At 34.5% G+C, this 27,936-nt stretch overlaps 1 long non-coding RNA gene across 2 annotated transcripts; it reads right to left on the reverse strand.

Annotated features, from left to right (window-relative positions):
* Window positions 1-16,781: 16,781 nt before the first annotated feature.
* LOC120480082 (uncharacterized) lies at window positions 16,782-18,677 on the reverse strand. 2 transcript variants are annotated; one of them, XR_005623032.2, is made up of 5 exons: window positions 18,474-18,677; window positions 18,039-18,157; window positions 17,776-17,931; window positions 17,329-17,428; window positions 16,782-17,145 (listed from the first exon to the last, which is right to left on the reverse strand). It is a non-coding gene; the product is annotated as an uncharacterized LOC120480082 (long non-coding RNA). The 2 variants fall into 2 exon arrangements; XR_016147820.1 differs by lacking the exon at window positions 18,474-18,677 and having other exon boundaries at window positions 18,039-18,425.
* Between the last annotated feature and the right edge of the window lie 9,259 nt (window positions 18,678-27,936).

A 27,936-nucleotide genomic window follows, 5' to 3' on the forward strand; every position in this document is an offset into this window, starting at 1 on the left:
TGATGTCATACACCAATCGTCTGTACTCTGTATAGTGCTGCTTCTATTTGATCACTGTATGTTGTATGCTTTCAAATCAGTACTGTGATGTCATACATACACCCAGAGATGTAGTGGAGGCTAAATGCACGTAAATGCCATTTACCCACCTCCCAATATTCGGGAATTGCGTTTGCACCTCCAAAGTGCGTTTATCCACCTTTCAATTGCGTTTATCCACCTCTAAATATCCAGTAGTTCCTAAGACATTTTAAATTAAGCTTATGTCGTTTTAGTTTCATATTGTCCACACTCTAAAAAATTATGAGTTGGATTTACTTAAAATATATATGCACCATTTTTGTATCAAAAAATGTGCACATATCTTTTAAGTAAATCCAACACAGTGCAGGCCATGTGAGATCAAAACAAATCTTAGTTCTGTTAACTTAAAATTTAAGCTCATTGATATATATAAAATAAGACAATTAAATCAGTTGAACCAACCATTTTAACTTAGTTTAGATCTTCAGCTTACATGTCTTAAAATAAATAACATGCAAATCACACACAATAAAGCATTTCACTTTATTATTTATTTAAATTGCATCTTAAAATATATTCAAATAGAAAATAGTTGTTAAAATAATAATAATAATATAGTCACAATATTACAGTTTTTCTTGGATCAAAGAAATGAAGGCTTGGTGGGCGGAAGAGACTTCTTTTAAAAATATTAAACAATCTTAGTGTGTGTGTGTGTGTGTGTAATTTTTTCAAAAATCAATAAAAAACAATTAAATGCAACAAATTAGTCCATTATTAAATGCCTATAAATATATATATATATATATATATATATAAAAATAGTCTATTAAATAATATCTATTAATTTAAACAAAACAGAAGTTAATTAATGACTTTCCTCCAGAGGTTATGAACGAATCTCTTCAAAAACATTTTAGCAGTAACTACTGGAAAACAGTAAAGATCTACAATCTTTGTTTGAAGCTAAACTTTTGTTTAAAGGGTATTTACTTATTTTGATAATAATTTTGAAGGTTTAATTTACTGAATTGTCGCTGTCATTTAAGAATAATATTGTGCTAGAATCAAGATTGCCATTATTTAATGATAAATCGTGCACACGGATCTGTAGGCAATGTGCTTTCGAATTTAATATTTGTATGTTAACGTTACCAAAAGTAGGCTAACCCGCGCCCAAGGCCCCCTTTTCCGCGATCCATGTAGGCCTATAGACAATAGAGATAGAGAACATGGGAATTTGTAAGTATGCAAAGTACATTTGTTTTATCCAAAAACAACTCGCTAATAAAGTAGGCCTATAATCTATCCGTGGGAGAGAGAGCGCAGTCCGAATTGGTCACACCGAACGTGTCAAACACGTCGCGTCTAGTTAGACGCTTGAATCTTCCGCAGCCCGCTCAAGTTAAAAATGTTCTACTGAGAAAGACGTTCGCGGCAAACGAGTCACCCAATTCGTGACGCCCGGTGCGAATGATGCGTCTTCGCGTCTTTGCATTGACTATGAATGTACTCTGCTATCGCAATTAAATTCGCGTTCGGTGTGAACACACCATTAATGCATATACGAGCCAACATCATGGTCATATATTTTGAAAAAACACAATATATAGCTACTCGCGTGCAAAACACTTATTTCATTCGTTAACATGTAGACTACAAATGTTTGCATTCGTAAGAAACGTTTCTAATTGTTGATGCAAAATTTGTAGCAATTCTGAAAATTCAGTTAAAAGTAAATTTTTTGACCAAAAATGCAATAAATGATCATGTGTATAGGCCTAAGTACAAAAAATAAGCTTACCGCTTCTCAACGTCTTCACATGTGTTTCATAATTTTTTGTCTGGATAGGCATCACGGGAAATTGCATAGCCTATATCACCTGGCTCATACAGTTACTTAAAATGATACAATCGATTTACTTAATTTTTATGCAATTATTGTAGTAGTTGACATGCATTATGTTTTTTTTTATTATTATTTTATTTATGCATACATTTAAGTGAACCTAGTAACTTATATTTTTTTGTTATATGTTAAGTAAACGTTGAAAAGTTAGGAATACTTAATTTTTTATGTTTGATCCAATTACTTTTATAAGTATTGGTTGTTCGGCTGCTTCAAGATCATATGCTTTCGAATCAGTACTGTGATGTCATACACCAATCGTCTGTACTCTGTACAGTGCTGCTTCAAGATCATACTGTATGCTTTCGAATCAGTACTGTGATGTCATACACCAATCGTCTGTACTCTGGACAGTGCTGCTTCAAGATACTGTATGCTTTCGAATCAGGACTGTGATGTCATAAACCAATCGTCTGTAAGGGAGACCGGGGGCAATTGTAAGGTATTTTACATTTTCCTTAATAACTCACAAACTACTTGAGATAGACTAGTCATCTTTTGATACAAGAAACATATATATGTGCACTAATTAATAATACAATTTATATATTTTCACTTATAAGTACAAGACTAAAATATTTAATTAAATGCAGTGTGGGGGCAATTGTAACACTGAGAAATAACTCCTATTAACCCACTTTATCTCAAATAAAAGCATACGTCAAAGTAATCACGTTACTGCTGTTAATTTTAAGAGTTTATATTTATTCCCACTTTGTCAAGCACATATAAAACACACATTATTTTACATAAAAAATGTTAATTGATGATTTGTTAATACTGGAACAAACATTTATTTTAATACACCCTTTTAAAATGAAGTTTTACAATAGAATTTAGTGAAATATGTTCATTTTTTTTTTTAACAGAAAAGTATATCAACACACACAAACAAGCTTATTACAATGGACCTTGTGGCTCGGGGCAGTGCCGGCGCTATGGGGGGGCATTAGGGGGCAATGCCCCCCCAAATGTATTTTGTGCCCCCCCAAATTGAATTATGATATAATTTACAAAATAATATCAGTTTAATTTAATTCACATTTCAGTGAGAAATAGTACAAATACATGTCTACAAACGGCTCATTAGCTGAAAATACAATAAAGCCAACATAAAAACCAGTGTGACGCTGTGAGGAAACCCCCCTGCCGCCCCCCCAATCACGCACGTTAATACTTGAATGAAATGATTTTCAGTTGGCGCGAGCTTCCTGCATTCAAAACAAAGCAAACAGATGAAAACTCTCCAAAAATGGAAATTAGAAAATGGTTCAATACCACAGTTTCTCCTTACACATCGGATTACCCCATACAGCAAGACAACGACAGCCCGGCTTTGGTATTTGGTGCTTCTACCGTGCAGTGTTGTAGTCGAGACCGAGACCAAAGACAGTCGAGTCCGAGTCGTAAGTGTAGCTATTTATCTAACTGGCATGTACTGTAATGTTCACTATGTGTTGTCACGTGATGAAACTAATAGTTTAGTTGGCCTATTTTTTGCGCTGCCCATTGTCCTGAAATGTCACTCACTCCCGCCGTGGAGAAACAGGTGTTTAAGCCTATATTTTCTTGTAAATGGAAATTGTAGAATAATATCTGTGTATGTTGTGGGTGTTTTTTATTTGTTAAAGGTGTTAAAGGTTTTATTTGATAAAGGTATACATGATGCTTTTTTAAGGCTACGAATGTAAATGCTTATGTTAGAACATAGCAGAATAAAGATGAGTAACTTAGCTTTTTTTTTTCTCACTTCCGCTATTGAGATAGCATATAAACGGCTGTCAGTGAGAGACTATGTACATGTTCGTTAGCTTTGCTATTATAAAGCTGTGGTCAGAGTCGGTCTTGCAATTCTTTTTTTTTTTTTTGTATAGGCCTATTTAACCCTTGATCAAATTTCTTAAGAGTCGCTCGTCTTGCAACAATGTGTAATGTTTTATGTGTTTATTGTGTGGGTTGCATTACTTCATGTTAATAGCTAACAGAAAAGGCAGTAGCAATAATAAATATAGGATATCTAATATCGGAAAAAAAAGTCCCCATACCTACCTAGTGCCCACCCATTGAAAATAAATGCCCCCCTGCTAAAAGCGGTCTGAAGCCGGCTCTGGCTCGGGGGCAACTGTAACACAGTGTTACAGTGTTGTTCATGTTCGTTTTTAATCAATAACCTAGGGATAAAATGTATACAAGTTTAAATTGACAAACATCTAAACTTTAGACAGCAGAAGAAAAATACTGTACATCCAAAAAATAACTTTCACACCTCAAAATCAGTTTGTCGTTAATAACTTCTGCTAAAGTTGAAAATGTCACGCTTCTTTTCCACAGATAGAGAGAGAATCCTATTGGGCATGTACAGATTAAGTGTCATCACTCTAGCTTGTTTCTGATTGGAGGAATTGAGTGTGGTACAATTGCCCTCTGTTACAATTGCCCCCGGTCTCCCCAGTGCTTCGTCAAAGTGATCAAAGTATAGTGTATGCTTTCGAATCAGTACTGTGATGTCATACACCAATCGTCTGTACACTGCAGTATAGTGCTTCGTCAAGGTGATCAAAGTATACGCTTTCGAATCAGTACTGTGATGTCATACACCCAGGGATGTAGTGGAGGCTAAATGCACAAAAGCCGTTTACACACCTCCCAATATTCGGGAATTGCGTTTACCCACCTCCAAAGTGCGTTTATCCACCTTTCAATTGCGTTTATCCACCTCTAAATATCCTAGTTCCTAAGACATTTTAAATTAAGCTTATGTCGTTAATTTAGTTTCTTTAATTTAGTTAATTTAGTATAGGTTGTTAAACCTAAGACGAACTTTTTCACTCATTAAGACGGTCGCCTGCCACCACCTACTGGCGGTTTAGTGTTAAATGTTTAAAAGTAGCATCATTCTTTCTTATATGTAAATTAAAATCAATTTCATAACATTATTTCATGCAATTGTAATTTTTCAGTGTAAATGATTTAATTTGATCAACCCCTAGGGTAACAGCCCTATGGTGTCTTATTATTAGAGATAATTGAATTTATTGATCAAATTTAGGAATTTAAAATGAAATATGAAGCATATACATTTAATAATATTGGGGGAGGGGGTGCCCTTTAAAGGTGCAGAAATTACAATATGGTGATTTAAATATCAAAGCTGATATATCAGTGATGAGAATATTTTTTAAGAATAAGTCAAATTTTAAAAAAAAATCCGAACAAGCAACTTTTTTACTCGGACAAGTGAAAGGCAGATTTACTTAGCGTATGAAAAGGCTTAATGTCGAGCCCTCCCTATATAGCAATGTCATCAGGAGACACACATACACCGGTAGGCAGTGGCCCACCTTACCTGGTGACCACGTCTTGGTCCACCAGAATTTATAGTTTACCCACCTCTTTTTTTACAACTACACCTCTGCATACACCAATCGTCTGTACTCTGTACAGTGCTGTCGATCACTGTCTGCTGTATGCTTTCGAATCAGTACTGTGATGTCATACACCAATCGTCTGTACTCTGTATAGTGCTGCTTCTATTTGATCACTGTATGTTGTATGCTTTCAAATCAGTACTGTGATGTCATACACCAATCGTCTGTACTCTGTATACTGCTGCTTTATTTGATCACTGTATATTGTATGCTTTCGAATCAGTACTGTGATGTCATACATACACCCAGAGATGTAGTGGAGGCTAAATGCACGTAAATGCCATTTACCCACCTCCCAATATTCGGGAATTGCGTTTGCACCTCCAAAGTGCGTTTATCCACCTTTCAATTGCGTTTATCCACCTCTAAATATCCAGTAGTTCCTAAGACATTTTAAATTAAGCTTATGTCGTTTTAGTTTCATATTGTCCACACTCTAAAAAATGATGAGTTGGATTTACTTAAAATATATATGCACCATTTTTGTATCAAAAAATGTGCACATATCTTTTAAGTAAATCCAACACAGTGCAGGCCATGTGAGATCAAAACAAATCTTAGTTCTGTTAACTTAAAATTTAAGCTCATTGATATATATAAAATAAGACAATTAAATCAGTTGAACCAACCATTTTAACTTAGTTTAGATCTTCAGCTTACATGTCTTAAAATAAATAACATGCAAATCACACACAATAAAGCATTTCACTTTATTATTTATTTAAATTGCATCTTAAAATATATTCAAATAGAAAATAGTTGTTAAAATAATAATAATAATATAGTCACAATATTACAGTTTTTCTTGGATCAAAGAAATGAAGGCTTGGTGGGCGGAAGAGACTTCTTTTAAAAATATTAAACAATCTTAGTGTGTGTGTGTGTGTGTGTAATTTTTTCAAAAATCAATAAAAAACAATTAAATGCAACAAATTAGTCCATTATTAAATGCCTATAAATATATATATAAAAATAGTCTATTAAATAATATCTATTAATTTAAACAAAACAGAAGTTAATTAATGACTTTCCTCCAGAGGTTATGAACGAATCTCTTCAAAAACATTTTAGCAGTAACTACTGGAAAACAGTAAAGATCTACAATCTTTATTTGAAGCTAAACTTTTGTTTAAAGGGTATTTACTTATTTTGATAATAATTTTGAAGGTTTAATTTACTGAATTGTCGCTGTCATTTAAGAATAATATTGTGCTAGAATCAAGATTGCCATTATTTAATGATAAATCGTGCACACGGATCTGTAGGCAATGTGCTTTCGAATTTAATATTTGTATGTTAACGTTACCAAAAGTAGGCTAACCCGCGCCCAAGGCCCCCTTTTCCGCGATCCATGTAGGCCTATAGACAATAGAGATAGAGAACATGGGAATTTGTAAGTATGCAAAGTACATTTGTTTTATCCAAAAACAACTCGCTAATAAAGTAGGCCTATAATCTATCCGTGGGAGAGAGAGCGCAGTCCGAATTGGTCACACCGAACGTGTCAAACACGTCGCGTCTAGTTAGACGCTTGAATCTTCCGCAGCCCGCTCAAGTTAAAAATGTTCTACTGAGAAAGACGTTCGCGGCAAACGAGTCACCCAATTCGTGACGCCCGGCGCGAATGATGCGTCTTCGCGTCTTTGCATTGACTATGAATGTACTCTGCTATCGCAATTAAATTCGCGTTCGGTGTGAACACACCATTAATGCATATACGAGCCAACATCATGGTCATATATTTTGAAAAAACACAATATATAGCTACTCGCGTGCAAAACACTTATTTCATTCGTTAACATGTAGACTACAAATGTTTGCATTCGTAAGAAACGTTTCTAATTGTTGATGCAAAATTTGTAGCAATTCTGAAAATTCAGTTAAAAGTAAATTTTTTGACCAAAAATGCAATAAATGATCATGTGTATAGGCCTAAGTACAAAAAATAAGCTTACCGCTTCTCAACGTCTTCACATGTGTTTCATAATTTTTTGTCTGGATAGGCATCACGGGAAATTGCATAGCCTATATCACCTGGCTCATACAGTTACTTAAAATGATACAATCGATTTACTTAATTTTTATGCAATTATTGTAGTAGTTGACATGCATTATGTTTTTTTTTTATTATTTTATTTATGCATACATTTAAGTGAACCTAGTAACTTATATTTTTTTGTTATATGTTAAGTAAACGTTGAAAAGTTAGGAATACTTAATTTTTTATGTTTGATCCAATTACTTTTATAAGTATTGGTTGTTCGGCTGCTTCAAGATCATACATGCTTTCGAATCAGTACTGTGATGTCATACACCAATCGTCTGTACTCTGTACAGTGCTGCTTCAAGATCATACTGTATGCTTTCGAATCAGTACTGTGATGTCATACACCAATCGTCTGTAAGGGAGACCGGGGGCAATTGTAAGGTATTTTACATTTTCCTTAATAACTCACAAACTACTTGAGATAGACTAGTCATCTTTTGATACAAGAAACATATATATGTGCACTAATTAATAATACAATTTATATATTTTCACTTATAAGTACAAGACTAAAATATTTAATTAAATGCAGTGTGGGGGCAATTGTAACACTGAGAAATAACTCCTATTAACCCACTTTATCTCAAATAAAAGCATACGTCAAAGTAATCACGTTACTGCTGTTAATTTTAAGAGTTTATATTTATTCCCACTTTGTCAAGTACATATAAAACACACATTATTTTATATAAAAAATGTTAATTGATGATTTGTTAATACTGGAACAAACATTTATTTTAATACACCCTTTTAAAATGAAGTTTTACAATAGAATTTAGTGAAATATGTTCATTTTTTTTTAACAGAAAAGTATGTCAACACACACAAACAAGCTTATTACAATGGACCTTGTGGCTCGGGGGCAACTGTAACACAGTGTTACAGTGTTGTTCATGTTCGTTTTTAATCAATAACCTAGGGATAAAATGTATACAAGTTTAAATTGACAGACATCTAAACTTTAGACAGCAGAAGAAAAATACTGTACATCCAAAAAATAACTTTCACACCTCAAAATCAGTTTGTCGTTAATAACTTCTGCTAAAGTTGAAAATGTCACGCTTCTTTTCCACAGATAGAGAGAGAATCCTATTGGGCATGTACAGATTAAGTGTCATCACTCTAGCTTGTTTCTGATTGGAGGAATTGAGTGTGGTACAATTGCCCCCTGTTACAATTGCCCCCGGTCTCCCCAGTGCTTCGTCAAAGTAATCAAAGTATAGTGTATGCTTTCGAATCAGTACTGTGATGTCATACACCAATCGTCTGTACACTGCAGTATAGTGCTTCGTCAAGGTGATCAAAGTATACGCTTTCGAATCAGTACTGTGATGTCATACACCCAGGGATGTAGTGGAGGCTAAATGCACAAAAGCCGTTTACGCACCTCCCAATATTCGGGAATTGCGTTTACCCACCTCCAAAGTGCGTTTATCCACCTTTCAATTGCGTTTATCCACCTCTAAATATCCTAGTTCCTAAGACATTTTAAATTAAGCTTATGTCGTTAATTTAGTTTCTTTAATTTAGTTAATTTAGTATAGGTTGTTAAACCTAAGACGAACTTTTTCACTCATTAAGACGGTCGCCTGCCACCACCTACTGGCGGTTTAGTGTTAAATGTTTAAAAGTAGCATCATTCTTTCTTATATGTAAATTAAAATCAATTTCATAACATTATTTCATGCAATTGTAATTTTTCAGTGTAAATGATTTAATTTGATCAACCCCTAGGGTAACAGCCCTATGGTGTCTTATTATTAGAGATAATTGAATTTATTGATCAAATTTAGGAATTTAAAATGAAATATGAAGCATATACATTTAATAATATTGGGGGAGGGGGTGCCCTTTAAAGGTGCAGAAATTACAATATGGTGATTTAAATATCAAAGCTGATATATCAGTGATGAGAATATTTTTTAAGAATAAGTCAAATTTTAAAAAAAATCCGAACAAGCAACTTTTTTACTCGGACAAGTGAAAGGCAGATTTACTTAGCGTATGAAAAGGCTTAATGTCGAGCCCTCCCTATATAGCAATGTCATCAGGAGACACACATACACCGGTAGGCAGTGGCCCACCTTACCTGGTGACCACGTCTTGGTCCACCAGAATTTATAGTTTACCCACCTCTTTTTTTACAACTACACCTCTGCATACACCAATCGTCTGTACTCTGTACAGTGCTGTCGATCACTGTCTGCTGTATGCTTTCGAATCAGTACTGTGATGTCATACACCAATCGTCTGTACTCTGTATAGTGCTGCTTCTATTTGATCACTGTATGTTGTATGCTTTCGAATCAGTACTGTGATGTCATACACCAATCGTCTGTACTCTGTATACTGCTGCTTTATTTGATCACTGTATATTGTATGCTTTCGAATCAGTACTGTGATGTCATACATACACCCAGAGATGTAGTGGAGGCTAAATGCACGTAAATGCCGTTTACCCACCTCCCAATATTCGGGAATTGCGTTTGCACCTCCAAAGTGCGTTTATCCACCTTTCAATTGCGTTTATCCACCTCTAAATATCCAGTAGTTCCTAAGACATTTTAAATTAAGCTTATGTCGTTTTAGTTTCATATTGTCCACACTCTAAAAAATGATGAGTTGGATTTACTTAAAATATATATGCACCATTTTTGTATCAAAAAATGTGCACATATCTTTTAAGTAAATCCAACACAGTGCAGGCCATGTGAGATCAAAACAAATCTTAGTTCTGTTAACTTAAAATTTAAGCTCATTGATATATATAAAATAAGACAATTAAATCAGTTGAACCAACCATTTTAACTTAGTTTAGATCTTCAGCTTACATGTCTTAAAATAAATAACATGCAAATCACACACAATAAAGCATTTCACTTTATTATTTATTTAAATTGCATCTTAAAATATATTCAAATAGAAAATAGTTGTTAAAATAATAATAATAATAATATAGTCACAATATTACAGTTTTTCTTGGATCAAAGGAATGAAGGCTTGGTGGGCGGAAGAGACTTCTTTTAAAAATATTAAACAATCTTAGTGTGTGTGTGTGTGTGTGTGTAATTTTTTCAAAAATCAATAAAAAACAATTAAATGCAACAAATTAGTCCATTATTAAATGCCTATAAATATATATATAAAAATAGTCTATTAAATAATATCTATTAATTTAAACAAAACAGAAGTTAATTAATGACTTTCCTCCAGAGGTTATGAACGAATCTCTTCAAAAACATTTTAGCAGTAACTACTGGAAAACAGTAAAGATCTACAATCTTTGTTTGAAGCTAAACTTTTGTTTAAAGGGTATTTACTTATTTTGATAATAATTTTGAAGGTTTAATTTACTGAATTGTCGCTGTCATTTAAGAATAATATTGTGCTAGAATCAAGATTGCCATTATTTAATGATAAATCGTGCACACGGATCTGTAGGCAATGTGCTTTCGAATTTAATATTTGTATGTTAACGTTACCAAAAGTAGGCTAACCCGCGCCCAAGGCCCCCTTTTCCGCGATCCATGTAGGCCTATAGACAATAGAGATAGAGAACATGGGAATTTGTAAGTATGCAAAGTACATTTGTTTTATCCAAAAACAACTCGCTAATAAAGTAGGCCTATAATCTATCCGTGGGAGAGAGAGCGCAGTCCGAATTGGTCACACCGAACGTGTCAAACACGTCGCGTCTAGTTAGACGCTTGAATCTTCCGCAGCCCGCTCAAGTTAAAAATGTTCTACTGAGAAAGACGTTCGCGGCAAACGAGTCACCCAATTCGTGACGCCCGGCGCGAATGATGCGTCTTCGCGTCTTTGCATTGACTATGAATGTACTCTGCTATCGCAATTAAATTCGCGTTCGGTGTGAACACACCATTAATGCATATACGAGCCAACATCATGGTCATATATTTTGAAAAAACACAATATATAGCTACTCGCGTGCAAAACACTTATTTCATTCGTTAACATGTAGACTACAAATGTTTGCATTCGTAAGAAACGTTTCTAATTGTTGATGCAAAATTTGTAGCAATTCTGAAATTCAGTTAAAAGTAAATTTTTTGACCAAAAATGCAATAAATGATCATGTATATAGGCCTAAGTACAAAAAATAAGCTTACCGCTTCTCAACGTCTTTACATGTGTTTCATAATTTTTTGTCTGGATAGGCATCACGGGAAATTGCATAGCCTATATCACCTGGCTCATACAGTTACTTAAAATGATACAATCGATTTACTTAATTTTTATGCAATTATTGTAGTAGTTGACATGCATTATGTTTTTTTTTTTATTATTTTATTTATGCATACATTTAAGTGAACCTAGTAACTTATATTTTTTTGTTATATGTTAAGTAAACGTTGAAAAGTTAGGAATACTTAATTTTTTATGTTTGATCCAATTACTTTTATAAGTATTGGTTGTTCGGCTGCTTCAAGATCATACATGCTTTCGAATCAGTACTGTGATGTCATACACCAATCGTCTGTACTCTGTACAGTGCTGCTTCAAGATCATACTGTATGCTTTCGAATCAGTACTGTGATGTCATACACCAATCGTCTGTACTCTGGACAGTGCTGCTTCAAGATACTGTATGCTTTCGAATCAGGACTGTGATGTCATAAACCAATCGTCTGTAAGGGAGACCGGGGGCAATTGTAAGGTATTTTACATTTTCCTTAATAACTCACAAACTACTTGAGATAGACTAGTCATCTTTTGATACAAGAAACATATATATGTGCACTAATTAATAATACAATTTATATATTTTCACTTATAAGTACAAGACTAAAATATTTAATTAAATGCAGTGTGGGGGCAATTGTAACACTGAGAAATAACTCCTATTAACCCACTTTATCTCAAATAAAAGCGTATACGTCAAAGTAATCACGTTACTGCTGTTAATTTTAAGAGTTTATATTTATTCCCACTTTGTCAAGCACATATAAAACACACATTATTTTATATAAAAAATGTTAATTGATGATTTGTTAATACTGGAACAAACATTTATTTTAATACACCCTTTTAAAATGAAGTTTTACAATAGAATTTAGTGAAATATGTTCATTTTTTTTTAACAGAAAAGTATGTCAACACACACAAACAAGCTTATTACAATGGACCTTGTGGCTCGGGGGCAACTGTAACACAGTGTTACAGTGTTGTTCATGTTCGTTTTTAATCAATAACCTAGGGATAAAATGTATACAAGTTTAAATTGACAGACATCTAAACTTTAGACAGCAGAAGAAAAATACTGTACATCCAAAAAATAACTTTCACACCTCAAAATCAGTTTGTCGTTAATAACTTCTGCTAAAGTTGAAAATGTCACGCTTCTTTTCCACAGATAGAGAGAGAATCCTATTGGGCATGTACAGATTAAGTGTCATCACTCTAGCTTGTTTCTGATTGGAGGAATTGAGTGTGGTACAATTGCCCCCTGTTACAATTGCCCCCGGTCTCCCCAGTGCTTCGTCAAAGTGATCAAAGTATAGTGTATGCTTTCGAATCAGTACTGTGATGTCATACACCAATCGTCTGTACACTGCAGTATAGTGCTTCGTCAAGGTGATCAAAGTATACGCTTTCGAATCAGTACTGTGATGTCATACACCCAGGGATGTAGTGGAGGCTAAATGCACAAAAGCCGTTTACGCACCTCCCAATATTCGGGAATTGCGTTTACCCACCTCCAAAGTGCGTTTATCCACCTTTCAATTGCGTTTATCCACCTCTAAATATCCTAGTTCCTAAGACATTTTAAATTAAGCTTATGTCGTTAATTTAGTTTCTTTAATTTAGTTAATTTAGTATAGGTTGTTAAACCTAAGACGAACTTTTTCACTCATTAAGACGGTCGAATGCCACCACCTACTGGCGGTTTAGTGTTAAATGTTTAAAAGTAGCATCATTCTTTCTTATATGTAAATTAAAATCAATTTCATAACATTATTTCATGCAATTGTAATTTTTCAGTGTAAATGATTTAATTTGATCAACCCCTAGGGTAACAGCCCTATGGTGTCTTATTATTAGAAATAATTGAATTTATTGATCAAATTTAGGAATTTAAAATGAAATATGAAGCATATACATTTAATAATATTGGGGGAGGGGGTGCCCTTTAAAGGTGCAGAAATTACAATATGGTGATTTAAATATCAAAGCTGATATATCAGTGATGAGAATATTTTTTAAGAATAAGTCAAATTTAAAAAAAAATCCGAACAAGCAACTTTTTTACTCGGACAAGTGAAAGGCAGATTTACTTAGCGTATGAAAAGGCTTAATGTCGAGCCCTCCCTATATAGCAATGTCATCAGGAGACACACATACACCGGTAGGCAGTGGCCCACCTTACCTGGTGACCACGTCTTGGTCCACCAGAATTTATAGTTTACCCACCTCTTTTTTTACAACTACACCTCTGCATACACCAATCGTCTGTACTCTGTATAGTGCTGCTTCTATTTGATCACTGTATGTTGTATGCTTTCGAATCAGTACTGTGATGTCATACACCAATCGTCTATACTCTGTATAGTGCTGCTTCTATTTGATCACTGTATGTTGTATGCTTTCGAATCAGTACTGTGATGTCATACACCAATCGTCTGTACTCTGTATACTGCTGCTTTATTTGATCACTGTATATTGTATGCTTTCGAATCAGTACTGTGATGTCATACATACACCCAGAGATGTCAGCCCATTCTCACTCCCAAGGCGTCACCTAACTGACGCCTTGGGAAGCATTTGGACATGCTTCAATATCTGACGCTTTAGGCGCCCTTTAGCGTCAGTTAGATGACGCCCTAGGATCGCGTGTACCCTACCCCCACCCCACACCTAAACCTAACCGCGTCCTCTAACTGACGCTTTCCTTTAGCGTCAGTTAGATGACGCCGTAGGATCGCGTCATGTAAGTGACGCTAAAGGGCGCCTAAAACGTCAAATATTGAAGCATGGTCAAAGGTGACGCCTTGGGGTGAGAATGCGTTGGAGATGTAGTGGAGGCTAAATGCACGTAAATGCCGTTTACCCACCTCCCAATATTCGGGAATTGCGTTTGCACCTCCAAAGTGCGTTTATCCACCTTTCTATTGCGTTTATCCACCTCTAAATATCCAGTAGTTCCTAAGACATTTTAAATTAAGCTTATGTCGTTTTAGTTTCATATTGTCCACACTCTAAAAAATGATGAGTTGGATTTACTTAAAATATATATGCACCATTTTTGTATCAAAAAATGTGCACATATCTTTTAAGTAAATCCAACACAGTGCAGGCCATGTGAGATCAAAACAAATCTTAGTTCTGTTAACTTAAAATTTAAGCTCATTGATATATATAAAATAAGACAATTAAATCAGTTGAACCAACCATTTTAACTTAGATCTTCAGCTTACATGTCTTAAAATAAATAACATGCAAATCACACACAATAAAGCATTTCACTTTATTATTTATTTAAATTGCATCTTAAAATATATTCAAATAGAAAATAGTTGTTAAAATAATAATAATAATATAGTCACAATATTACAGTTTTTCTTGGATCAAAGAAATGAAGGCTTGGTGGGCGGAAGAGACTTCTTTTAAAAATATTAAACAATCTTAGTGTGTGTGTGTGTGTGTGTAATTTTTTCAAAAATCAATAAAAAACAATTAAATGCAACAAATTAGTCCATTATTAAATGCCTATAAATATATATATAAAAATAGTCTATTAAATAATATCTATTAATTTAAACAAAACAGAAGTTAATTAATGACTTTCCTCCAGAGGTTATGAACGAATCTCTTCAAAAACATTTTAGCAGTAACTACTGGAAAACAGTAAAGATCTACAATCTTTGTTTGAAGCTAAACTTTTGTTTAAAGGGTATTTACTTATTTTGATAATAATTTTGAAGGTTTAATTTACTGAATTGTCGCTGTCATTTAAGAATAATATTGTGCTAGAATCAAGATTGCCATTATTTAATGATAAATCGTGCACACGGATCTGTAGGCAATGTGCTTTCGAATTTAATATTTGTATGTTAACGTTACCAAAAGTAGGCTAACCCGCGCCCAAGGCCCCCTTTTCCGCGATCCATGTAGGCCTATAGACAATAGAGATAGAGAACATGGGAATTTGTAAGTATGCAAAGTACATTTGTTTTATCCAAAAACAACTCGCTAATAAAGTAGGCCTATAATCTATCCGTGGGAGAGAGAGCGCAGTCCGAATTGGTCACACCGAACGTGTCAAACACGTCGCGTCTAGTTAGACGCTTGAATCTTCCGCAGCCCGCTCAAGTTAAAAATGTTCTACTGAGAAAGACGTTCGCGGCAAACGAGTCACCCAATTCGTGACGCCCGGTGCGAATGATGCGTCTTCGCGTCTTTGCATTGACTATGAATGTACTCTGCTATCGCAATTAAATTCGCGTTCGGTGTGAACACACCATTAATGCATATACGAGCCAACATCATGGTCATATATTTTGAAAAAACACAATATATAGCTACTCGCGTGCAAAACACTTATTTCATTCGTTAACATGTAGACTACAAATGATTGCATTCGTAAGAAACGTTTCTAATTGTTGATGCAAAATTTGTAGCAATTCTGAAATTCAGTTAAAAGTAAATTTTTTGACCAAAAATGCAATAAATGATCATGTGTATAGGCCTAAGTACAAAAAATAAGCTTACCGCTTCTCAACGTCTTCACATGTGTTTCATAATTTTTTGTCTGGATAGGCATCACGGGAAATTGCATAGCCTATATCACCTGGCTCATACAGTTACTTAAAATGATACAATCGATTTACTTAATTTTTATGCAATTATTGTAGTAGTTGACATGCATTATGTTTTTTTTTTATTATTTTATTTATGCATACACTCTAAAAAATGCTGGGTTGTTTTAACCCAATTTTGGGTCAAATATGGACAAACCCGAAATGTTGGGTTAAAAATGTAATGTAAAAATTTAACCCAACGGCTGGGTTAGTCCATATTTGACCCAAAGTTGGGTTAAAACAACCCAGCATTTTTTAGAGTGTACATTTAAGTGAACACTGTAAAAACTAATCTATAGAATTTACCCAAAAAATGTGAGGTAACAATTTGCATCGACTTTGGTGGGGTACATTTAATCCATATTAGTGAGTATAAACTATCTGAAGTAAAAAGCTATTAAATACTTGCATAAATTGGGTAACAATTACCTCCATTTATCAACAGCTACTTACTCATTAAAATTAGGTAAAAATTATCTATTCAAATCAAAGCTAATTACTTATTCAGAGAAGGTAAAATGTACCCCCCACAATAAAGACATTCACATGGTTCATCAGATCAATGTTTTTAATCCAAAAATTCATATGAAACACTCAAAATACAGTGCAGCACAATAACTTTACACAACATTTCAAGTAATGAACATGTTAACTCACTGGACTATCAAATGTTGTTTCAATAATGTTGGATAATAAAACATTGCTGTTTTAGGAGGAGGAGAGAGTAGAAAATGAAACTAGAAGCGAGGAGATCAGAGCAGTACTGGAAGAAGTCCAATCACATTTTGTTGTATCTAAACTCTGTGATTCCATTACTTGGTTTCCCTCGATCACAATAGACAAATCTGGATCCTCCTCAGCCATGACATTGTGCTTCACAATCACCTTCATGTTTTTGTCTGTGTAGTCCTCACATTCCTACATGTAAAAAACAAACAAAAAGCATGCACATTTTTATTTAATGTAAGATGCTGTTTCAATATATTTCAGTTTATCTAAAAGGAGAGCAGAGGGGGAGTGGAAGGCAAAAGGAGAAGGTGGATACAAGAAGAGAGGAGGATCCTTTGAGTTAATCAAAAATCTGTTATGAATATGACATACCTGGTAGTAATGGAAAAGATCTTCTTGATTTTCACCAAGGTAGTCTTGTCTTTAATGAGGCAGCAGACAACAGCATCTCATGTTTCTCAATGTTCTGTGTCTGTAGGGAGATACAATTTAGTGATGTTAGAATGTTAGCGAAGTGGGGAGTGATTTACATATACTAAGACCGAATTACGGCCCTGCAACAGACTGGCGACCTATCCAGAATGAACACTGCCCCTTCACCTGATAAATGCTGGGTTGGCTCAAAAATCTTGTGACCCGAACGGACAAAGCAGTAAAGAAAATAGATGGATAAGACCGAATTCACACATTGATGTTAAAAGGTTTAAGTTGATAAGGAGCTCAACTTTGCGCACAACAAATCAATTGTTTACAAATTACTTTAGTTTTAATTCACTCATATCAATAATTACATATTTGTGAAAAAATAAAATTACATACGTCATTTAAAGTGTCCAGCAGAGGACACATCTTGCAACCAGCTACTTCTCCTTTGGCGCCCATTAGCCGCAAAAGACCTCGTGAGTACTCATCAAGCTTCCGTGTGAATGTCTCCTCCAAGGAATATGTTGTGATGCGTCTAAACTCCTCCTTGATCTAGGAAGTTAAATGACCAAAATTTACATTTTAAATTAAAGACCAGCTCTCATAGTATTCACATGAATGTATACTAGTGGTAAGTAAAAATTACAAGAAATTCTCACCTGAGCTTCAGTGAATAATGCTGGCCACTTTAGAATAAACACACCCACAGAGGGGCTGAGGCTGACCACTTCAATTTCTTTGATCCGTTTTCACTTCTGTTGACACTGTAGGCTATCAACTGTAAATTAAAAAAAGAAACATTTCAGTAAACATCCTATTTAAAAAAAAAAAAACATAAATCTAACAGCTATACTGTATATGGCAGGTGCATTCTGAGGGTTAGGTAGCATGTTAGCTTAGCACACATCAATACACTACAATTTATGAGATTATAAAACCATGTTTTTGCTCCAAAATTACTTTATAATGCATGTCGATTGCTTTAAATAACCTTCTGTGATCTGACTTGGCTTCGGATAAAAAAAACGGACATAAAATATTGTATTTTATAGTATTCTGGACTATCAAGATTATATCGATTAACATTAACTTACATTATATTATGAAGTTATCTGCATGGCTTGAAGAACACAAATAATGCGTCATATATCGTTGCAATCATGTTATCTGCAAGTATTCAGCGATCTTTGGAAACTTTGTTGTGGTTTCAGGTGTCACAGGTCATGTGGCTCTTCTTCGTGATATATTATGTAGTAGCGTTATAAATTATGTGCACACGACGCCCGCCGGCTGCCAGTGTGTATTGAAAACACACTAAGTTACATCCGAGGAGTATCCAGCGCTATGATTACATCGGCCCCATGGGGAGGAGTCGGATCCAGATCCAACTCCTCCCACCTTACATACACCTAAACCTAACCAACTCCGCCCCCTGATCCCTAAACCCACCCCTAATCCCTAAACCCAACCCTAATCCTACCCATCTCCACCCCTTGGATCGTGATCCGACTCCTCCCCGTGGATCTCATGTTCTGCATTGAGGTGCTACTGCCATTTTGGTGTATTCAATAAATATAATTCCTCTAACGTTATACAGAAATCTGTCAGAAACCTATGATAATCAATAAATATTTCTCAGAATCTGCATATTTTTGAGCTGAAAGCACTTGTTTGGTCGAGCTCTGTCATGACGACGACAGAGGTATTTATGAATAGGAGCGGATGAATGACGCACATAATTCATATTAAAAACGCCATCGACTGTTTTTTATTGCATACTCCTGAAATTAATTAATATGGTCACTATAAGTTTCTCAGAAACAGTGGTCAAATACTGAAACCTGAGTCTTATATATGTTTAATAATGTATAATTTGTCAAGGTAATCACATTAAATCTGATAGTAACTTTGAAATCTGTGCCCAACGGCCGACCGTCGGCTTGATGTGTTCCGCCATGGTGACGCCATCGACAGATTCAAACTTTAATTTCAAGTAATGACATGTTAAACAAACGAAAGCCCAATAAAAGCGAAGTGTAATGTCTCATAATTATATATATATATGCACTCCTATGTTAATAGCTTACCTTTAGCTACTTCTGCTGTTCGATGGCAGCCAGAGAGAGGATCCAGCGTCGCCCACACTCACTCAAAAAGAAACCGCGGGCCTACGCATGCGCAATTTAAAGCAAAAAACTCACGTTTTGGGGGTATATTTTACTCCATTTTCTATGTGATGATTCTTACTGTTGATGAATGGGTAGCATATGTAGAATTTACCCATTACTTTAGGATTCGTTGGCTGCCTGCAATAATCATGTACATTTTATATGGTTTCCACAGATTATATTTACCACTCGACAAAATCACTTTTTTCAGTGAACCTAGTAACTTATATTTTTTTGTTATATGTTAAGTAAACGTTGAAAAGTTAGGAATACTTAATTTTTTATGTTTGATCCAATTACTTTTATAAGTATTGGTTGTTCGGCTGCTTCAAGATCATACATGCTTTCGAATCAGTACTGTGATGTCATACACCAATCGTCTGTACTCTGTACAATGCTGCTTCAAGATCATACTGTATGCTTTCGAATCAGTACTGTGATGTCATACACCAATCGTCTGTACTCTGGACAGTGCTGCTTCAAGATACTGTATGCTTTCGAATCAGGACTGTGATGTCATAAACCAATCGTCTGTAAGGGAGACCGGGGGCAATTGTAAGGTATTTTACATTTTCCTTAATAACTCACAAACTACTTGAGATAGACTAGTCATCTTTTGATACAAGAAACATATATATGTGCACTAATTAATAATACAATTTATATATTTTCACTTATAAGTACAAGACTAAAATATTTAATTAAATGCAGTGTGGGGGCAATTGTAACACTGAGAAATAACTCCTATTAACGCACTTTATCTCAAATAAAAGCATACGTCAAAGTAATCACGTTACTGCTGTTAATTTTAAGAGTTTATATTTATTCCCACTTTGTCAAGCACATATAAAACACACATTATTTTATATAAAAAATGTTAATTGATGATTTGTTAATACTGGAACAAACATTTATTTTAATACACCCTTTTAAAATGAAGTTTTACAATAGAATTTAGTGAAATATGTTCATTTTTTTTTAACAGAAAAGTATGTCAACACACACAAACAAGCTTATTACAATGGACCTTGTGGCTCGGGGGCAACTGTAACACAGTGTTACAGTGTTGTTCATGTTCGTTTTTAATCAATAACCTAGGGATAAAATGTATACAAGTTTAAATTGACAGACATCTAAACTTTAGACAGCAGAAGAAAAATACTGTACATCCAAAAAATAACTTTCACACCTCAAAATCAGTTTGTCGTTAATAACTTCTGCTAAAGTTGAAAATGTCACGCTTCTTTTCCACAGATAGAGAGAGAATCCTATTGGGCATGTACAGATTAAGTGTCATCACTCTAGCTTGTTTCTGATTGGAGGAATTGAGTGTGGTACAATTGCCCCCTGTTACAATTGCCCCCGGTCTCCCCAGTGCTTCGTCAAAGTGATCAAAGTATAGTGTATGCTTTCGAATCAGTACTGTGATGTCATACACCAATCGTCTGTACACTGCAGTATAGTGCTTCGTCAAGGTGATCAAAGTATACGCTTTCGAATCAGTACTGTGATGTCATACACCCAGGGATGTAGTGGAGGCTAAATGCACAAAAGCCGTTTACGCACCTCCCAATATTCGGGAATTGCGTTTACCCACCTCCAAAGTGCGTTTATCCACCTTTCAATTGCGTTTATCCACCTCTAAATATCCTAGTTCCTAAGACATTTTAAATTAAGCTTATGTCGTTAATTTAGTTTCTTTAATTTAGTTAATTTAGTATAGGTTGTTAAACCTAAGACGAACTTTTTCACTCATTAAGACGGTCGCCTGCCACCACCTACTGGCGGTTTAGTGTTAAATGTTTAAAAGTAGCATCATTCTTTCTTATATGTAAATTAAAATCAATTTCATAACATTATTTCATGCAATTAATTTTTCAGTGTAAATGATTTAATTTGATCAACCCCTAGGGTAACAGCCCTATGGTGTCTTATTATTAGAGATAATTGAATTTATTGATCAAATGTAGGAATTTAAAATGAAATATGAAGCATATACATTTAATAATATTGGGGGAGGGGGTGCCCTTTAAAGGTGCAGAAATTTCAATATGGTGATTTAAATATCAAAGCTGATATATCAGTGATGAGAATATTTTTTAAGAATAAGTCAAATTTAAAAAAAAATCCGAACAAGCAACTTTTTTACTTGGACAAGTGAAAGGCAGATTTACTTAGCGTATGAAAAGGCTTAATGTCGAGCCCTCCCTATATAGCAATGTCATCAGGAGACACACATACACCGGTAGGCAGTGGCCCACCTTACCTGGTGACCACGTCTTGGTCCACCAGAATTTATAGTTTACCCACCTCTTTTTTTACAACTACACCTCTGCATACACCAATCGTCTGTACTCTGTACAGTGCTGTCGATCACTGTCTGCTGTATGCTTTCGAATCAGTACTGTGATGTCATACACCAATCGTCTGTACTCTGTATAGTGCTGCTTCTATTTGATCACTGTATGTTGTATGCTTTCGAATCAGTACTGTGATGTCATACACCAATCGTCTGTACTCTGTATACTGCTGCTTTATTTGATCACTGTATATTGTATGCTTTCGAATCAGTACTGTGATGTCATACATGCACCCAGAGATGTAGTGGAGGCTAAATGCACGTAAATGCCGTTTACCCACCTCCCAATATTCGGGAATTGCGTTTGCACCTCCAAAGTGCGTTTATCCACCTTTCAATTGCGTTTATCCACCTCTAAATATCCAGTAGTTCCTAAGACATTTTAAATTAAGCTTATGTCGTTTTAGTTTCATATTGTCCACACTCTAAAAAATGATGAGTTGGATTTACTTAAAATATATATGCACCATTTTTGTATCAAAAAATGTGCACATATCTTTTAAGTAAATCCAACACAGTGCAGGCCATGTGAGATCAAAACAAATCTTAGTTCTGTTAACTTAAAATTTAAGCTCATTGATATATATAAAATAAGACAATTAAATCAGTTGAACCAACCATTTTAACTTAGTTTAGATCTTCAGCTTACATGTCTTAAAATAAATAACATGCAAATCACACACAATAAAGCATTTCACTTTATTATTTATTTAAATTGCATCTTAAAATATATTCAAATAGAAAATAGTTGTTAAAATAATAATAATAATATAGTCACAATATTACAGTTTTTCTTGGATCAAAGAAATGAAGGCTTGGTGGGCGGAAGAGACTTCTTTTAAAAATATTAAACAATCTTAGTGTGTGTGTGTGTGTAATTTTTTCAAAAATCAATAAAAAACAATTAAATGCAACAAATTAGTCCATTATTAAATGCCTATAAATATATATATAAAAATAGTTTATTAAATAATATCTATTAATTTAAACAAAACAGAAGTTAATTAATGACTTTCCTCCAGAGGTTATGAACGAATCTCTTCAAAAACATTTTAGCAGTAACTACTGGAAAACAGTAAAGATCTACAATCTTTGTTTGAAGCTAAACTTTTGTTTAAAGGGTATTTACTTATTTTGATAATAATTTTGAAGGTTTAATTTACTGAATTGTCGCTGTCATTTAAGAATAATATTGTGCTAGAATCAAGATTGCCATTATTTAATGATAAATCGTGCACACGGATCTGTAGGCAATGTGCTTTCGAATTTAATATTTGTATGTTAACGTTACCAAAAGTAGGCTAACCCGCGCCCAAGGCCCCCTTTTCCGCGATCCATGTAGGCCTATAGACAATAGAGATAGAGAACATGGGAATTTGTAAGTATGCAAAGTACATTTGTTTTATCCAAAAACAACTCGCTAATAAAGTAGGCCTATAATCTATCCGTGGGAGAGAGAGCGCAGTCCGAATTGGTCACACCGAACGTGTCAAACACGTCGCGTCTAGTTAGACGCTTGAATCTTCCGCAGCCCGCTCAAGTTAAAAATGTTCTACTGAGAAAGACGTTCGCGGCAAACGAGTCACCCAATTCGTGACGCCCGGCGCGAATGATGCGTCTTCGCGTCTTTGCATTGACTATGAATGTACTCTGCTATCGCAATTAAATTCGCGTTCGGTGTGAACACACCATTAATGCATATACGAGCCAACATCATGGTCATATATTTTGAAAAAACACAATATATAGCTACTCGCGTGCAAAACACTTATTTCATTCGTTAACATGTAGACTACAAATGTTTGCATTCGTAAGAAACGTTTCTAATTGTTGATGCAAAATTTGTAGCAATTCTGAAAATTCAGTTAAAAGTAAATTTTTTGACCAAAAATGCAATAAATGATCATGTGTATAGGCCTAAGTACAAAAAATAAGCTTACCGCTTCTCAACGTCTTCACATGTGTTTCATAATTTTTTGTCTGGATAGGCATCACGGGAAATTGCATAGCCTATATCACCTGGCTCATACAGTTACTTAAAATGATACAATCGATTTACTTAATTTTTATGCAATTATTGTAGTAGTTGACATGCATTATGTTTTTTTTTATTATTATTTTATTTATGCATACACTCTAAAAAATGCTGGGTTGTTTTAACCCAATTTTGGGTCAAATATGGACAAACCCGAAATGTTGGGTTAAAAATGTAATGTAAAAATTTAACCCAACGGCTGGGTTAGTCCATATTTGACCCAAAGTTGGGTTAAAACAACCCAGCATTTTTTAGAGTGTACATTTAAGTGAACCTAGTAACTTATATTTTTTTGTTATATGTTAAGTAAACGTTGAAAAGTTAGGAATACTTAATTTTTTATGTTTGATCCAATTACTTTTATAAGTATTGGTTGTTCGGCTGCTTCAAGATCATACATGCTTTCGAATCAGTACTGTGATGTCATACACCAATCGTCTGTACTCTGTACAGTGCTGCTTCAAGATCATACTGTATGCTTTCGAATCAGTACTGTGATGTCATACACCAATCGTCTGTACTCTGGACAGTGCTGCTTCAAGATACTGTATGCTTTCGAATCAGGACTGTGATGTCATAAACCAATCGTCTGTAAGGGAGACCGGGGGCAATTGTAAGGTATTTTACATTTTCCTTAATAACTCACAAACTACTTGAGATAGACTAGTCATCTTTTGATACAAGAAACATATATATGTGCACTAATTAATAATACAATTTATATATTTTCACTTATAAGTACAAGACTAAAATATTTAATTAAATGCAGTGTGGGGGCAATTGTAACACTGAGAAATAACTCCTATTAACCCACTTTATCTCAAATAAAAGCATACGTCAAAGTAATCACGTTACTGCTGTTAATTTTAAGAGTTTATATTTATTCCCACTTTGTCAAGCACATATAAAACACACATTATTTTATATAAAAAATGTTAATTGATGATTTGTTAATACTGGAACAAACATTTATTTTAATAGACCCTTTTAAAATGAAGTTTTACAATAGAATTTAGTGAAATATGTTCTTTTTTTTAACAGAAAAGTATGTCAACACACACAAACAAGCTTATTACAATGGACCTTGTGGCTCGGGGGCAACTGTAACACAGTGTTACAGTGTTGTTCATGTTCGTTTTTAATCAATAACCTAGGGATAAAATGTATACAAGTTTAAATTGACAAACATCTAAACTTTAGACAGCAGAAGAAAAATACTGTACATCCAAAAAATAACTTTCACACCTCAAAATCAGTTTGTCGTTAATAACTTCTGCTAAAGTTGAAAATGTCACGCTTCTTTTCCACAGATAGAGAGAGAATCCTATTGGGCATGTACAGATTAAGTGTCATCACTCTAGCTTGTTTCTGATTGGAGGAATTGAGTGTGGTACAATTGCCCCCTGTTACAATTGCCCCCGGTCTCCCCAGTGCTTCGTCAAAGTGATCAAAGTATAGTGTATGCTTTCGAATCAGTACTGTGATGTCATACACCAATCGTCTGTACACTGCAGTATAGTGCTTCGTCAAGGTGATCAAAGTATACGCTTTCGAATCAGTACTGTGATGTCATACACCCAGGGATGTAGTGGAGGCTAAATGCACAAAAGCCGTTTACGCACCTCCCAATATTCGGGAATTGCGTTTACCCACCTCCAAAGTGCGTTTATCCACCTTTCAATTGCGTTTATCCACCTCTAAATATCCTAGTTCCTAAGACATTTTAAATTAAGCTTATGTCGTTAATTTAGTTTCTTTAATTTAGTTAATTTAGTATAGGTTGTTAAACCTAAGACGAACTTTTTCACTCATTAAGACGGTCGCCTGCCACCACCTACTGGCGGTTTAGTGTTAAATGTTTAAAAGTAGCATCATTCTTTCTTATATGTAAATTAAAATCAATTTCATAACATTATTTCATGCAATTGTAATTTTTCAGTGTAAATGATTTAATTTGATCAACCCCTAGGGTAACAGCCCTATGGTGTCTTATTATTAGAGATAATTGAATTTATTGATCAAATTTAGGAATTTAAAATGAAATATGAAGCATATACATTTAATAATATTGGGGGAGGGTGTGCCCTTTAAAGGTGCAGAAATTACAATATGGTGATTTAAATATCAAAGCTGATATATCAGTGATGAGAATATTTTTTAAGAATAAGTCAAATTTAAAAAAAAATCCGAACAAGCAACTTTTTTACTCGGACAAGTGAAAGGCAGATTTACTTAGCGTATGAAAAGGCTTAATGTCGAGCCCTCCCTATAATGTCATCAGGAGACACACATACACCGGTAGGCAGTGGCCCACCTTACCTGGTGACCACGTCTTGGTCCACCAGAATTTATAGTTTACCCACCTCTTTTTTTACAACTACACCTCTGCATACACCAATCGTCTGTACTCTGTACAGTGCTGTCGATCACTGTCTGCTGTATGCTTTCGAATCAGTACTGTGATGTCATACACCAATCGTCTGTACTCTGTATACTGCTGCTTTATTTGATCACTGTATATTGTATGCTTTCGAATCAGTACTGTGATGTCATACATACACCCAGAGATGTAGTGGAGGCTAAATGCACGTAAATGCTGTTTACCCACCTCCCAATATTCGGGAATTGCGTTTGCACCTCCAAAGTGCGTTTATCCACCTTTCAATTGCGTTTATCCACCTCTAAATATCCAGTAGTTCCTAAGACATTTTAAATTAAGCTTATGTCGTTTTAGTTTCATATTGTCCACACTCTAAAAAATGATGAGTTGGATTTACTTAAAATATATATGCACCATTTTTGTATCAAAAAATGTGCACATATCTTTTAAGTAAATCCAACACAGTGCAGGCCATGTGAGATCAAAACAAATCTTAGTTCTGTTAACTTAAAATTTAAGCTCATTGATATATATAAAATAAGACAATTAAATCAGTTGAACCAACCATTTTAACTTAGTTTAGATCTTCAGCTTACATGTCTTAAAATAAATAACATGCAAATCACACACAATAAAGCATTTCACTTTATTATTTATTTAAATTGCATCTTAAAATATATTCAAATAGAAAATAGTTGTTAAAATAATAATAATAATAATATAGTCACAATATTACAGTTTTTCTTGGATCAAAGAAATGAAGGCTTGGTGGGCGGAAGAGACTTCTTTTAAAAATATTAAACAATCTTAGTGTGTGTGTGTGTGTGTGTGTAATTTTTTCAAAAATCAATAAAAAACAATTAAATGCAACAAATTAGTCCATTATTAAATGCCTATAAATATATATATAAAAATAGTCTATTAAATAATATCTATTAATTTAAACAAAACAGAAGTTAATTAATGACTTTCCTCCAGAGGTTATGAACGAATCTCTTCAAAAACATTTTAGCAGTAACTACTGGAAAACAGTAAAGATCTACAATCTTTATTTGAAGCTAAACTTTTGTTTAAAGGGTATTTACTTATTTTGATAATAATTTTGAAGGTTTAATTTACTGAATTGTCGCTGTCATTTAAGAATAATATTGTGCTAGAATCAAGATTGCCATTATTTAATGATAAATCGTGCACACGGATCTGTAGGCAATGTGCTTTCGAATTTAATATTTGTATGTTAACGTTACCAAAAGTAGGCTAACCCGCGCCCAAGGCCCCCTTTCCCGCGATCCATGTAGGCCTATAGACAATAGAGATAGAGAACATGGGAATTTGTAAGTATGCAAAGTACATTTGTTTTATCCAAAAACAACTCGCTAATAAAGTAGGCCCATAATCTATCCGTGGGAGAGAGAGCGCAGTCCGAATTGGTCACACCGAACGTGTCAAACACGTCGCGTCTAGTTAGACGCTTGAATCTTCCGCAGCCCGCTCAAGTTAAAAATGTTCTACTGAGAAAGACGTTCGCGGCAAACGAGTCACCCAATTCGTGACGCCCGGCGCGAATGATGCGTCTTCGCGTCTTTGCATTGACTATGAATGTACTCTGCTATCG

The sequence above is a fragment of the Pimephales promelas genome, chromosome 19 (assembly GCF_988280905.1).
Source record: "Pimephales promelas chromosome 19, fPimPro1.hap1.1, whole genome shotgun sequence".
Lineage (NCBI taxonomy): Eukaryota > Metazoa > Chordata > Actinopteri > Cypriniformes > Leuciscidae > Pimephales > Pimephales promelas.